Source organism: Lepidothrix coronata, unplaced genomic scaffold (genome assembly GCF_001604755.1).
Source record: "Lepidothrix coronata isolate B3197 unplaced genomic scaffold, Lepidothrix_coronata-1.0 Scaffold50, whole genome shotgun sequence".
Taxonomy (NCBI): domain Eukaryota; kingdom Metazoa; phylum Chordata; class Aves; order Passeriformes; family Pipridae; genus Lepidothrix; species Lepidothrix coronata.
Genome location: NW_016690230.1, coordinates 1,261,161 through 1,274,582, shown reverse-complemented (window position 1 = coordinate 1,274,582; position 13,422 = coordinate 1,261,161). Strand labels below are relative to the sequence as shown.

Genomic DNA, 13,422 nt, shown 5'->3' with positions numbered 1-13,422 from the left:
CTATTAACACACCTCATTCACATCTGAATTAAGAATGTTGAAACAGTTCTACATGGTAGATATACCAAAAAAGTTGTTAGGTTTATTCCTGTCCATATACAATCCAGTGCCTGATGGCAACTGCCCCTGCTATTTTAAATAAAGACTGAGAGACTCAAGGCTACTGATTTCCTGAGTATCAATCAACCTGGATTCATTTTTTCTTGTTTTTGTTTTTCTTCTGTGAGGGGCTGCTTCAGAACAATTAAGTCTCACTGGCTAAAACAATGACTTTGATCTCCACCCTGCAATATTTTCAAAAGTCTAGTATTAATGGCATTTGCATTTTGAAAAATTGTCATACCTTTTCAATTAGAAGTTTTTTAGGGTGGAATGGATGCCTCACATGCAATACAGTTTTAAATCATAGAATCATAGAAAGGCTTGGGTTGGAAAGAGCTGTAAAGATCATCTAGTTCCAAACCCCCTGCCATGGGCAGCGATGCTGCTCATTAGACCAGGTTGCTCAGGGTCCCATCCAACCTGGCCTTAAATGTTTCCAGGGATGGGGCATCCATAAATTCTCTGGGCAACCTGTTGTAGTGCATCACCACCCTCTGAGTAAAGAATTTCTTCCTAACATCTGTTCTAAACCTGCTGTCTTTCAGTTAAAAACCATTTACCCTTGTCCTGTCAGTATCTGTCTATATAAAAAGTCCTTCTCCCTACTTTTTATAAGCCCCCAGAAGGTGGCTGGAAAGCTGTGGTAAGGTCTCTGAAGCCTGCTCTTTCCTGAGCTGAACAACTCCAGCTCACTTAGCCTTTTTTCATAGGAGAAGTGCCCCACCCCTCAGATCATCTTTGTGGCCCAGTAATAACCTTTCCTCTCTCTCTTTGAGTCCATAAGTTAATGGCTGTGAGTGAAAATATACAGTTATTTGTGAATATTCCTGTGCGTGTGAATTACCTGTGGAAAGATAAACCAAAACAGCTATTCAAATATTATATATGTATACATTAGTGAATAGAAATTGGTTTCTTACTGACATACACATAAAAAAGATTTGCAGAGGTATGTACAAAGGCGATATCTCCTTTCCTTTTCTGTCTCTCTCTCACCCTGTTCTTCCTCTCTTTCATCATCTCCTTCCTCTTCTTCTCCCCTGCATTCTCTTGTCTCTTCCCCTGCTCACCTCCCTTCTTTAGCCCCTTCCCTCTCCCCTCCTCCACTTCCCCTCTAAATTTCAGTCTCCCTTCCCTCTTCCTGTGGACCTCTCTACTCTCCTTCTCTCTACTTTTCTTCCCTATTTTTCTCCCTTCTTTTTTTTTTTTTATTTCCTGCTAGTAGCATTTTCTTTCTTTTGCAAATCATTCAGACACTTTAGCCAGTGCTTGGCTGTCACAGACCTTAATAACTTGTTGAAACCCCCTTCCATTTCTTGTGCAGCACATGAAATGATGCTGTTCAGCAGACAGACAGCAGAAACAAGGTGTTCAGTCCTTTCAATTTTTATTTATGGCAATGGGGAGCATATTGCTGGAGGTACTAAGAACAGGTTTACTTTCTGAAGGAGTCAAATTTGTCTCAATTGCCTTGGGATGGAAAATGATCTATCCCAATAGCCAGTGGAAACAGCTTTCCTGATCTCCTGCTACTTTTTATTCTGAATTATAAGTATCTTTTGTGAATGGTTAAACAACTTCACTCTTAATCTTATTAGTATAAGGCTCTCACACCAGACCCGCTGAAAATGGCAAAAAGACATTCCCAAATTTGAGCAGACTTCAGTTCTGACTCTAACAAATATCCCACTGGCTTAACCTTTCAAAAGGCAGACAAATGAAAAATAACATTAAGCAGTTCTATCAGAAATAAATGCCAGTTGGTTTTGGAGGTCTTTTTCTTAGCCATTCCCATTGATGTAGGCTATAGCAGGCTTTGGAATATGGCATACTTTAATCGGCTTGTTTCTTTTGAAGAAAGTACCAAATCATTGTTTTGTTTTGTTTTTGGGGCTCAAGGGTATTTAAAATGAACTCCCAATGAATTGCAAGTTACAGTTGTACTCCTAAGTACAATAGTGGGCAATAAATAAGAAAGATTAAGTATTCTGTAGTCAGGTTAGAGTGGAACAACAACAAGAGACTGATGCATTCTTTCTAAACAAACAAAAAAGCATAATTGGAAAAATTCATTTTTATATTCTCTTACATTAGATGGGGCCACTGAGTGAAACATTCACTGATGAATTTCTTCTCTAATCTGTGGAGGAAAAACAGCTACTGGTGAATTAAAGAGTCCTGGAACGGAGCCATGAGAACTAAATGGCTAAAAATGAAAACAGGCAAACATTTGAAGAGTATTCTACAGAACACAGATCTTTCAACACCTCCCCCTTTTCCATGGCTAATTCATTGTCATGGAAACTGAATTTATCAAAATGTTCTTGTTCACTCCTAGTGACCCAGTGAGTCGACTTACGGAGCTGGTGAAAGGTAACTCAGGCTGAAGCAATTTTTACAAATGATATGCAGCAGTTCATAAATTGGTAAATTTTGAATGGCACCATTGTGCTTCTCAAGTAGTTTTCCCTAGTCTCAAAAGACTATTTCTGTCTGCAACCTAGAGGTGTCTGAAACGCTCACTAATAAGTTAGCATGAGAGGCATGTATGAATATGGCTCTTTTCTTCCCTCTCAGCTCTCCTTTAATTTGTTTTTCTTCTTACCCTGTGAATTTATGCTAAAATCTTGTTATGTGTGTCATTCTTTACTTCATGCATTCTCCACAGCATTTTCCTTTGCTGATCTGTAGCCCAAGGATGCAAAAATCCTTCATCACCTCATCACAAACATCTTATCTGTTACTGAAGGTAGGTGTTGACTATCAAGTGTTATGCACAGTGACTACTGTATGCAGCCAGCTCTGCCAGATCCAAAATAACCCTGGAACTCTGAGTGCTTCCACCATGTCTCAGAAGGTGGGGTTGCTTGTGTTTCTTCATCATACATGAAAATTGTCGTATAATTGTTTTGAAGGTTTTTCAGCTTCCATGTCACTGCCAAATTCTGTCAAGGTTGATTTTTACTTTATTTTCTGTTAGCAATTAGTGACTTGTTGTCATGGAAACTGCACTTCACATGATTCTTGAACTTAAATGGCTGAATGTGATCATACAGAAGCCCTTCATTCTTTAAACTCAGTAGTTAAAGACTTGTTTTTGTGTGTGATCTTGATTACAGAATCACATAAAATATCTATAAACACAAAAAATAATAGCAGAAGGCTACATCAATTAAAATGAAGTAGTCAATAATTCATTCTTTAATTAAAGCTCTTCCTTTTCCTATTGCTGTAACCTTTCAAGTGTCAAAGCAGATACGAGCTAATCATTTGTATGAAATATTTTTTTCTAATTAGCAGTTTGTGAAACAAAAATGAAGGAAAACAAAAAATGGGGATTTAAAATACTTTTGCTTTTGTGTTTAGTGCAATGAATGAAAACGAAAGTACTTTAGAGAAAATATTTTCTAGAGTATGAGTCTGAGTTTGTGGACAGCATTTAGGTACACAGAGAGGGATGCATTCACTTCTGCTTTTTTTTGGTAGATGAAATGACTGGAAAAGGTAAATTATATGTCCCAATATAATTTCAATAACAGACACATTTGAATTTGTTCATCTGCTAAATATTTTGTATTTTCAAATCAAAGTCTTAAAACTTCAATTCAGAGGTTATATTTTTCAACAGTAATCACACTGAAGGAATAATACATTGCATTTTTTTTCTTCTGACATCTCCACCATTTAGAAATATTCCAGAAATATTACTGCATCATAAAGATCTCTTTTCACTGAAGATTTTTTGGATATATTGCTCTGATAGCAGTGGTTGAGTAAGCTGAATCAGACCAATATAAAGGTTTATATCAAGTCTCTTATTCTGAGGATGATCCTAATCCATTTCTAAACGACCTGGAGATTTCTATTTGTATGTGCCTGTATGCATGTGTATATACACACTTTATTCAGAAAAATTCTAAATGCAGAAGTTTTCCAGATATGACTAAAATATTTCAAATTCACAGTTTGCACTGCTTTAATGTCATTGTCTAGATAAATAGTTCGTCTGATTTCATGTTCATGTCTCTGATTCTTGAAAAATGCTGAATGGCTTGTAATCAATAAGAGTTCAAGGTACTTGAACATCACAGGAAATTATAAGAATCAGGCCTGGGCATGTGAAATTGTAAATGTCACTCTAATGAATGCTAACCAGTAGACACCATGATTTTTGAAGATTTTTCTGGTGCTTGATATGCTAGAAGACTCAGTCTTGAAAGGACACTGCACTCTTATTAAACTTTTCAAATGTCTTTTTGTAAAACTAGAACTAAACTAAAGTATTGGGTAATGTAGCTATCAGAGAGAAATGTAGTTTAAAGGCACTATAAGAATTTCTTCCCTGCAGTAACCCAGCTGAATTCAGTGTTATTTTCTGCTGTCTCTCCTCCCATGTATTAGAGACTCATTACTTGGATTCATTAACTTTACTATAAAGATAGCTGTTTGCTTTCAGTGATACAAAAGCAATACAGTATGATTTTAGCATGCACTTGTTGTGTTCAGATATTTCTTATTAAGAAGCAATTTTGAAGTATTTTAGTGGAAAAGTATTCACTTATTTATACAGTGTGCTAGATTCCCATCAAGCATTTAACTGGATAATATTTTTTTTTTGTAAAAAAAGGGGAAAGAAAAAAGTAGGTAAAACTTCAACTTCTTATACTTATGATAATATATATGTCTGCCAAAAGGTAACATAGATATGAAATTTAACATATGCACTGAATGGTTTTATTAACCTTCAAGAGAACAGGTATGTACTTCACCATGTGCTGTGTGTTTCTGTGCTCACTGAAGTCCTAGGAAATCAAATCAATTATTCAGAAAACCATGCTGAAACCCGTGTGAGGCCAGAATTTGTCTCATATTTAGAATTTCATGTTATCACACTAAGTATGGTGTTTCCTAGTGAATTGTGAATTTGGGCTTTAAGCTTTTTTTTAGGTGTTCCCCTTTGTTAATGTGTCAGGTTACTTTTGGTTCCTATTTCTTTAGAATTACTCCAAATATGTCTTTGCATTGCTAACTTCTCCTAAAATTTCTTAAAAGTCCAGTCTATACTTTAAACTTCTAAAATCACAAAACTAGTATCAATAATTGTATTAGCCCTGTGGTAGCTACAACACATATAGATTCTTTCTTGAACACTTCCAGTACACGTTGTTGTTCTTTCTATGGTTCTAAAGATTTGTGTTTAATTAACACTTATTACTAATTGTACCATGTAGTTGTTTTCACAAAAATGTGAAATTTTATCTTTTGTTTCATTAAAAATGCAGGGAATAATAACCATCAAATTACTTATTCAAGTTTATAATGGAGTGAAATATTTGACACTGCCCTTGTACAAGGTCAAATAGTTCTCCAGAACTATTGCTATTATTACAGAAATTTTAAAGAAAGCGTTATGAAAATAAAAATCCAGAAGAGTGTTCTTCAATATGCACAATCAGGAAAAAATTACTCCTTCGAATCAGATGTAAGTATAATTTCAAAATAAGAAGCTATAAACCAGTTGATTTTCTTCATTGTCTGGGATTCCTTTGGGGTATTATTTCAGTCTCGTAATCTGTTTAACTTTTTTGTACTTGGAAAGACAATAGAATATGACAGGTTCTTTGACAGTTTGCTAACACAAATTAACCTCATTTATGGGAAAACTGACTGTGTGTGAACACCTATTTTTGCAGTGCTTTGTAAGACAATCTCTAAATTGCTGACGTGTTGGGAGGTCTGCTTCCTAAATTTTTGGCATTCTACTGAATAATAACATGGATAATCTACCAAGTATCTTATGATAGGCTTGCATATTGATGACCCTATAATATTTGTAGGGGAAAAGAAAAAAAAAAAGGCATGCTTGCTATGTTCTTTCAAACTAATGAAAATTCTCTTCATTGCACCTGTAAAGCACTGCTGCTATGCACAGGATTTTACTGCGGTAACAGAGGTATATTTGATCACTGTTTATTCTTTAAAGAACCATGCAAACCAAGTTAAGAGCAAATATTTTCTGGTGAGAATTTATCACATAGAAATAATATTAGCCTAAGGGAAATGCATAGGATTATATTTGTTTCTATCTGGTCTGACAAATGAATAAATGATTGTCCCATAGGAATAAGGAGATGAATACAGGAGAATCTGATGTCAATGTAATCCCCTTATGAAAGGTTGGAATCAAATTAACTATTAGACTTTTCTTATTTGGCTAGATTTCAATGTTTGTGGCTTGGAATTATTTTATAACTAGGTGAGAGGTATTAAATAAGTTAGATGAGGATGATGAAGACTATCTATCAAATAAAATCAAACACTAGTGGCCTTTAAAAATAAATTTATACATGAAAGTGTTCAAGAGTCTTGCCTATCCACCTTCTAAAAGCATGTATATTTCTCCATACAGTTTAAGATATACTGTTGAATAAATACATAACTAAACAGCAGAAGAAACAATAAAAAAATTATGCGAATTTCCGTGTTTCCTCGTCAATCTTTTTTTTTGCGTGTGTGTGTGTGTGTGTCTGTAACCTCTGGTGCTGAAGGAAGGACCAAGAAAGATTAATGGAGGGTGATGGCAAATGCCATTTTATAGTCTCTTCTTTGCTATGAAAAAAAGCTGCAACTTTAAAGACAAATATTGGCTCTGTGGACTTACATAACTAACTGCATAAATAAAAAGGCTGACTTCTTTAGAAGTCTGAGCCTGGACCAAAATTTTTCATTTTAGGCTACCTTTTCACAAAGTCTTTGCTGTCAGTTGTGTTTGTTCTGAATGACCTATATTTATGGTGGGAAAACCTTTAATGTATAATCATATCATATTTTCTGTACATGCCACATAGGTGCATTTCAAAGCATTAAAGTATGTTTATGGATTATCTCTTGTAGTGTTAATATAAAGTTAGATTCCCTGTTTACTGTAGGTCCAATTGTATGAAAGTTTCCGAGGGAGCCTTTGAAATCTCTAAATATAGCTTAAAAGAGTTTCTCTATATCTAAAATGTCATGACATTAACATCCAGTATCTTGGGATACTCCACAGTTAGAAACTGGGAAACTGATTCTTTCTAGTAGCATAGAGCTCTAATTTCTAGCCTTAAAGTATTCAAAGAAATGGACTTACCTTCTGACATTTTAGATATAAAAAAGGTTTTCTGAGTCCAGCTTATTCTGTATATTAGGAAGCCATATTTTCTGAAGAAAGATTCCTGGTTTAAAAAGAGTAAGAATTAATGACTCCCTGTTGCAATTTAAAATAGTGACAAGAAGTCCCTATTGGTTCTTTACAGGTATTCTACAGTTGCGATTTTCATAAGAGGTGGTCTAGGTCATAAAAACTATACTAATTACTCACAAAGATATATAAATTATTAACAGAGCTGATTGCTAGCGACTCCTTGCTCGCAGGTTCTCAGAGAAAGTTTCAGTGGCGTGACCCCCTCTTCACTAGGAGAAAAGAGCCACAAAGTTCCTTCTCTGGATTCCAGTGGCTAAAAGTGGTTTATTTGAAACTCCCACGGGCTTTTAAGGTCTCCGGGGGAGGGCTTAGAAAGAGGAACACGATTCGGTAACAGTCTGGGGGAAAGGGAGTGGCTTGAGGGCTCTGCTAACCAGTGGGGGATACAGGAGGACCAAAGTCCAGTAACAAACCAGGATTGGGGAGAAGAGGATGAGACAACCAATAATGCGTGTGCAGGGGCGGGGACTGGTTCAGGGAGGGGAGACAACAAGGCACTGCGCAGGGGGACTGCATGGGTAAGGGGAATTACATAATTCAGGGGAAAACTGTAAAATAAAAATACAAGTAGTTGGTGTTTTCCCACTCCACTCGATCCTGGAGAGCTGCTGCTGTGATGGACCTGCTTCTAGAGTTGTTCTTTCAAGGATTCATAGTCTTTGCATTCCCCCTAAAATTATCTTATAATCATATTTATAAAAAGTAGACCTACTTATGTAGTTGTGAGTCTAACCAGAGTTTGAAGATGCAGGCATATATGCTTTTTATGAGCAGAGAAAGGAGATTTTATTTGTTGCTATTAAGAAGGAAGTTCAATTAAAGAGAATAATACAAATGTAGAGTGTGCTCAGCTTTTCTTTGACCCAGTGCTCATCAGTAGTGATTGTCTAATATGGTTTTTTTAGTAGTGAGACTGAATCTGTAATTAATTGAGGATATGAATATGAAAAGAAAGTTACTTCCTCAGTTCTCTCCAGTAAAGCATTTCATTGAGCTGGATGATGAATCAGTGTCTGAAGTTGTGTGTCACAGTCAGACTACTTTTCCATTTAGGGCCTGTTTCACACTGACTGAAAAATGGTAGAGTGGTTCAGCTCCATTTGCTGAATAACCTGGAGGTCCTTAGGGGAAAGGAGGAAAAATCTACTGTGTTTAAGAGAGTGTTGGTTTCAACCTGAATTCTTGGCATGCAAGTAGCCTATTTCTCTTTCTTGCAATACCTTGTGTTAAACCTGACTTTGACTAGTGTGATGGGAATATCAGACATCTCCCCAGAGTAACATTTTGCAGTACAGCAGAAAAAAAAAATGCAGTTATCTGTAAGATTGCACAGAAAATTATATATACATTTCTGAGCTGGATCAATAATGCTCCTTGATATTGTACATGCCAGATTATAGAAGAGAACTCAAATTCAAGAATTTCAGAGTTGCCAAATGTATCACTATTTTTCTGCCTGGGTACCTTTGAAAGGCCTTGTTTTTAAAATGTGAATTTTCACAGCATTATGAAAATCATATCTTGGATGGTACAGAAAAAAATGGAGAGAACAAAATTCTTTAGTTTGTGTTAGTGCAGTTCAAGATAACTTCAGGAACTTATCTACCAAACTGCACTTTAGTTAACACCAGTTTAAATATTTCCCATGTAATGTCTACAAGAAATACATAGTATTTGTAGTATATAGGTATGTTAACAAATTGCACAGAAAAGTTGTATAAATAGACACATATATTGATTCCTTTAATGTACAACAGTTTTAAGAATTTCTATGTCATAGGTATAATTGATTATGTAGGAAAATAGGCCTAAATATGTGGTTTACATGATAGCTGACTTACTGATGGTCTAGTCAAATGATCAGCACTAGCAGTGATGACTCAGGAAAGGCCAACATAATCACTGCAGAAAAACTGGAATATTTAGAGCCCGAAAACTCAAGTAACATTTGACTTTAAGTAAGTAGCAAGTGCAAGATAGTGAAGGCACGCCTGGTTAAATATAACTCAGATTTCAGTTGAACTGTTATTTGCCTTTTACATTTTCTCTTCCTTCCTCTATTTTCTTATTTCATATTGTCTACTTTATAAATATGAGGTTTTAAACCAGTTATTCTTAGTCATCTAGCTGTCCAAGAAAACTCTTAGGGAGATAAGTAAGGATAAAATTGAATAGTTTTTTTTCTCCAGCTTTTTCTTCTCGCTGACAGATGCTGACCATGATCTGAAGTGAATTTTATCCCTAAAGTAGCTTTATAGGGAAATTCTGAAATAACCTTCATATATGAAGTTCGCTGTTAACAATTATAAACTGTACTTTCACATTATCTGTCATGGCTTATAGACAAAGAATCTCTGTTATTCTCTCTAGTCAGTTCAGAAACTGCGACAGTGCTGTAGCAGTGGTGATGTGTGTTTGCACGTAACTGGGGCATGGAAGCATCCTTCACTAATATTTTCTGTTCCTAGAAGGCCTTGCATAGAGAGAGTATTGATCAAATGGTCTCCTACAGGGGTGCCGTTGCTGCAGGCTGGTCATTTAGGGTGGCCAACCAAAAACAAAACTGAGGCAAATGAAATCAAAAAGAACAAAGAAGTAGCTAGAGGCAGAAAAAAATCTGTCAGTCCATTCTTTTGTTATAGCTGTGCTTCAAGCATCAGTGTCTGCAAGAAGCTCCGAAGTAGCCCTAGGATGAAGCTCTGTAATTTGAGGCAAGCAAGGCACAGATGCTAGCTTTTATTAAATATCAACAGAATTTAACAGTGCCAACAGCCCAGTGATGAAGGAGAAGGAAGGATGGGAAGGAAATTCCTTCTTTGGGCTAATTTCATGCTTACTGTCCTTCAAATCTACTCATCAGATCTGTCATTATGCTCTGTGTCTCTGACAGAGTCAGGCTATCTATAAATACCTTGATAGCTCTATGCACTTGAGTCACGTATGAATAACCTCTTGCTCGTGAGATGATGTAGGCTATGCTGCCTGGCTCCCAGCTGTTGTTACTGAAGGGTACAAGTCCCTTTTAAGTCCTGTGTGGTATCTGTCAGCCTTAAATATACATATTTACTTCCCTGAGGTATCTCAAAAATCATTAGACACTAATATTTAGGCAACTGTATCATTCCCAAAATGGATTCCTTAAGTGGAAAGAGACATATATCAGGGATGCTTATAACTGTGGAGCAAAGTGCTCCTTTCTCATGCCTCCTCACATTGAAATGAAGACGACTTATAGAAAGACACAAAAACATGGAGTCAGACTTCTCACTAACACCTTGTAGGTTTGCTTTTTATGAAAAGCAAACAGTTATTTTAATTTAAAGAGGGACATTATTGGGTTCTGGTGGTTTGCTTTGACATGGTTTCCTCCAGCTGCAGAATGGACTTAAGGCTCTTATCCATTGGGCAGATTTACTGATGCTCTTGGACTTCTCTATATTCTACTCAGTGGGTACAAGTGAGGTTTAAGAATATCTTTAATCTGAGATCCAAACCCCCTGCTCCTTCACTGCATTCACTGGAACAAACCAACGTAATTTAGAAATATCAGTTAGGTTATCTCTCTCTTAAGATTATTTGAATAGCACTGTATGACCTTTGTCTGAGGTCATACAGAAAGGAATTTTATATAAAGTTGTTTTACTTTGTCTAATATAGAAAATTGCAATATTGAATTGTAAAGCCTTGATGGTTTTGACTTGTGAATGCACCCACACAGTTTTTTGTTTCTTCAGGCTGACCGCTCACAAATTGCCTTTATGCTGAAGGATCCACCCCCCCAAAATGGCTCCTCAAGAGTCATTACCGAAGGTAATTGTGGAGCTGAAAGGTGTTCAGTGCTAACAGCACACTCCGTCCCTCCTTTGCCTGCTCTCCAATCTCCCAAGCTGCCTACAGGAAATGCTAGCAATAGAGAGTGTCGCAGGAGTTGCTTTGCTTTGCAATGTTCATGCCAAAAGACAGCACTATTTTTGCCTGAAGTTCTCTTTTATGACATGTACAGATCAGCATAAAGTACTCTGCAAAATTAATTGAATTTTCCAATAATTGTTCTAAAGCCAAATACCATATAGAGCCCTAAGATATATATGCATTTTCAAATGTCTTTGTAGCCTGATTTGGGCCATTTACCTCATGAAATTTCAGCTAAAGGCTGAGTGCATTAATGAAACTGTGAGTCAATGTACATTTTTTTCTTTTCTGCTTTTCCTTTTTTGATGTGGATGCTTTTGTTTTCTGCTACACTGAACATGTTTCTTAGGCTTACTTGATTTGCCCACCTGTTGGTGACAATATGAGCAAGGATGGGCGAATAACATTGAATAGATAGGAAGAGAAAGAGAATTGTGTCAAAGAAGATTAGGGAGAAGTATACAGACACAGCAAATTCAGCCTGATGGTTGTAGGAGATTTAATAGAGCAAGGAAATAAAAGTTTAGATTTCTAAAGCTGTCTAAACTGGGGACAATATTCCTCTGCAGTGTACTGCACTGAATCCTGCTGCCCAGGTTCTCTTATTCCCCCACATAGAAGGGATCTGCTGTCAAGGATGTTGTGTCAAAATTAAGGAATTAGTTCACTGCACTACCAGGTAGTATAAAAAATGTATATATCTCCTAGAACACACTGAAGGGTGAGACTGATCAAAACCAACTTGGATCAGTGAAGATACATTGAGGTAAACATTATTGACATTTAACATTGGCATTCAGAGGATTGCAAGGTGTTTAGTGCCTGTTGTCACAAAAAATCAAGAGACGCATTCTTTCAGAGATAAATTCTAAAGTGGATCTGAGATGTTAAACAAGTGATTTGGGGGAGCTAGAGGGGAGGGTAATTTGTGGATAGAAAGAATTTTAGTGTGGAGCAGTCCTTGTTATAGTTATATAAAACTCATTAGGGGTAGGAATTTGAATGTAAAGTACCAGAAGTTATGGACTAAATTTACATTAATAAGTAATGCAATCCAATGGGGAAGGATCACTAGATCAAAGTGGCTAGATCACTAGATCATGCTGGCTTTTGTGTCTGCCATACGTGAAGTCTGGAGTTTTAGCTTTGCACTGGGTTTAGCATGATTTCCTTGACTGAACATCTTTGCTCTGTGTGTGGCTCAAAGTAGTCAAAAGGACAAGTCAATCTTTCATATCCTTTTGTCTGTCATGACATGGAGACACATTTGATGCATACATGAAGTCACACTTTGTGTTTAGATACCTGTTAAAGATATCAGCTTTGAGATGACTGAAACTGCCCTGAACTGAATCACATATTTTGCTCTAGAACAAAGCACCAGATAAAATCATTGTTTAATATTTAATAAATTCATAAAAATTAATAAATCTGTTGTTGATAGCAATAGAGCAGATTCTTCATATATCACAAGGTGTGTGTAATATTATAACTCCAACTTCAATGAATTTATTCCTAATTATACTTGAACAAATGAAAAGGCAGTCAAGTTCCATTTGAAGAGATTGTTCACCAGGGCTAAGACTTACACTATATATTCAAATTTCCCTTATATACCTATTCTACCCAAAACAAAGCAGGTATTACATAAATGCAAACATTTATAGAATCATAGAATGGTTTGGATTAGAAGGGACTTTAAAGATCATCTAGTTCCAACTCCACTGCTGTAGGCAGGGATGCCACACTGATACAGAAGTATTTTATAAATGTAAACTTTAATTTGGGTTATGTTAAATTTTTTTTTAATTTACCTATCTTAATCTATTTTTATATATGCATTTACACTTTCAAGACTTTTTTTAAATTAGTAATTAATTAAATTATTCGTTTGAAACAGGACTGTGCTATGTGCTGTTGTTAGTACTAGTCATAGATGTAACTGAAGAGTAAGTGGTAAGATTATAGGTTCATGCTTTTTATTTATTAATTTAGGAATTTTATTTTTCAATGTAGTATGTTTCTCACATATTTTGCATTCCAGATCTTCTTTTATTATACCATTTCCCCCTTCTTTTCAAAGCACCACTAATTCACCCCAGTGCAGCAATAATCAGTAACTGGGAAGGAGTTTAGAAGGAGAGGGAAAAAGAGAGCTATTGAAG

General features: G+C 36.0%; 1 long non-coding RNA gene across 6 annotated transcripts in view; it reads right to left on the bottom strand.

Annotated features, from left to right (window-relative positions):
- LOC108497627 overlaps positions 1-7,627 on the bottom strand; it is a 29,766-nt gene extending 22,139 nt beyond the window's left edge. For 2 of the 6 annotated variants that reach the window (XR_001874918.1, XR_001874920.1), the window contains exons 1-3: positions 7,463-7,627; positions 7,232-7,316; positions 2,192-2,242 (exon numbers count right to left, since the gene is read on the bottom strand). This is a non-coding gene — a long non-coding RNA (uncharacterized LOC108497627). The remainder of the gene's footprint in view (positions 1-2,191; positions 2,243-7,231; positions 7,317-7,462) is intronic. The other 4 variants (XR_001874921.1, XR_001874919.1, XR_001874917.1 and 1 more) reach the window with 4 other exon arrangements.
- Positions 7,628-13,422: the final 5,795 nt, after the last annotated feature.